The 2,161-nt window shown below is 38.8% G+C and overlaps 1 long non-coding RNA gene across 1 annotated transcript in view; it reads left to right on the top strand.

Moving 5' to 3' along the window:
- LOC107757174 (uncharacterized) overlaps positions 1-1,703 on the top strand; it is a 10,989-nt gene extending 9,286 nt beyond the window's left edge. The window contains exons 2-3 of the long non-coding RNA XR_001641902.1: positions 1,455-1,562; positions 1,694-1,703. This is a non-coding gene — a long non-coding RNA (uncharacterized LOC107757174). The remainder of the gene's footprint in view (positions 1-1,454; positions 1,563-1,693) is intronic.
- The last annotated feature ends 458 nt before the right edge of the window (positions 1,704-2,161 follow it).

The following is a 2,161-nucleotide window of genomic DNA, read 5'->3' as shown; positions in this document are numbered from 1 at the left end:
ACACACACTCACTCACTCACTCACTCACTCACTCACTCACTCACTCACTCACTCACTCACTCACTCACTCACTCACTCACTCACTCACTACTCACTCAACTCACTCACTCACTCACTCACTCACTCACTCACACACTCACACACACACACACACACACCACACACACACACACACTCACTCACTCACTCACTCACTCACTCACTCACTCACTCACACAACACACACACCATAAATACACTGAAACTAATGAGATAAATTAACTAAATAACAGGTGAACAGAATGAGTAACTACACTCACTCACTCACTCACTCACTCACTCACTCACTCACTCACTCACTCACTCACTCACTCACTCACTCACTCACTCACTCACTCACTCACTCACTCACTCACTCACTCACTCACTCACTCACTCACTCACTCACTCACTCACTCACTCACTCACTCACTCACTCACTCACTCACACGCACACACTCACACACACACAGTCAGCTGGAATGTGTTAAAGCAAACACACACAGAACAAGAGGGACTGAAAACGACACAATGGAGGAATGAGAGAGAGTTTGAGTCTCGTGTGTTTCTGTGTATTTGTATACATGTGAAACAGACATTTGTCAAAATCTGCCACACTGTGTTAGACACTCTATCCCACAATGCAACGTGCTCAACTTGTCCTTTTATGTCCAGTGTGATGATTTTTACAACTCTTTCTTGACTCATTATTTAACTAAATTAAAGCAAAAGTAATTTGCTGCTCAAGAAATATTTATCATTATTATCAATAATAAAAAGGTTATATTTTTTTTTAGAAACTGTGATACACTACCATTCAAAAGTTTGGGTCAGTAGATTTTTTAAATAATTAATAAGGAATTAATAATTGTATTCATCAAGGATGCATTAAATTGATCAAAAGTGACAGTAAAGACATTTATAATGTTACAAAAGATTTCTATTCTAAATAAATGCTGTTCTTTTGAACTTTCTATTCATCTGTGAATCCTGAAAAATAAAATGTATCACGGTTTTCACAAAGATATTGTGCAGCACGACTGTCTTCAACATTGATAATAATCAGAAATGTTTCTTGAGCAGCAAATCAGCATATTAGAATGATTTCTGAAGATCATGTGACACTGAAGACTGGAGTAATGATGCTGAAAATACAGCTTTGATCACAGAAATACATTACAGTTTAACACATTCACATAGAAAACAGCTGTTTTAAACTGAAATAATATTTAGCTGTTTTTAGTGTAGTTTTGATCAAATAAATGCAGCCCTGGTGAGCAGAAGAGACTTCTCGCTAGTGTCCCATTCTCAGCAGCCATCGTTTCAGGGTTTCTGGGAGTTTGATGTGATTGACAGAGGAACGTTGGGCTCTGATTGGTCCGGAGGGACTTCCTGTAGTGTGTCTGATCCTGATTGGCTGTTGTTTTGTGTTTCAGGATGGCCGCCTCAGTGAAGGTAGCGGTGAGAGTTCGGCCCTTTAACTCCCGCGAAACCAGCCGAGATGCTAAATGTGTCATACAGATGCAGGGAAACACCACCTGTGAGTGCAAACACACACACACACACACACACAAACACATTTTTTGGCCAATACCGATCCAACACCAGCGCTACTTTTTTTCTACACCACTACAGAATATCAATACTGTGTTTGTGGAACTGTGGGAAGAATGAGTCTGGAGCCCTGTATAGGCTATACAGTGCATGAAAAGCAAACTGGTGCTCTTCTGTTTCTTTTGGTGTATGACTCCCCCTTGTCTCGTATAAAAAGCACAATAATCGCGGTTGTCTGAAGACGGTTATTTAATTTTCGCGACAGGCCTATTTCCCAATACGTTTAAGTTGATTTTTACCTTTATAAAGCCATTTTTCTAAAAGTGTGCATTATCTTTTGAGTCAAATTCTTATATTTAATCAGTGAATTAGAATAATAAGACATTTGGGCTGTTACCAAACAAATGAAATCATCAACTAAATTCATCTTTGCAGCGCAGAGGAAACACAGAAGCTGCGTCTGAAGAGGCGTTTAGATGTGTTTACACATTGTTTAATGCAGGACAGGAATGCATTTAACCTGCAATTGCACATGCATTAATAATGTTTTGATATATTAAACAAAACGTTGAATACTGTTATTTGAAAT

The sequence above is a fragment of the Sinocyclocheilus rhinocerous genome, unplaced genomic scaffold (genome assembly GCF_001515625.1).
Source record: "Sinocyclocheilus rhinocerous isolate Xijiao unplaced genomic scaffold, SAMN03320098_v1.1 scaffold2428, whole genome shotgun sequence".
Lineage (NCBI taxonomy): Eukaryota > Metazoa > Chordata > Actinopteri > Cypriniformes > Cyprinidae > Sinocyclocheilus > Sinocyclocheilus rhinocerous.
This window is presented reverse-complemented; position numbering and strand designations above follow the sequence as displayed.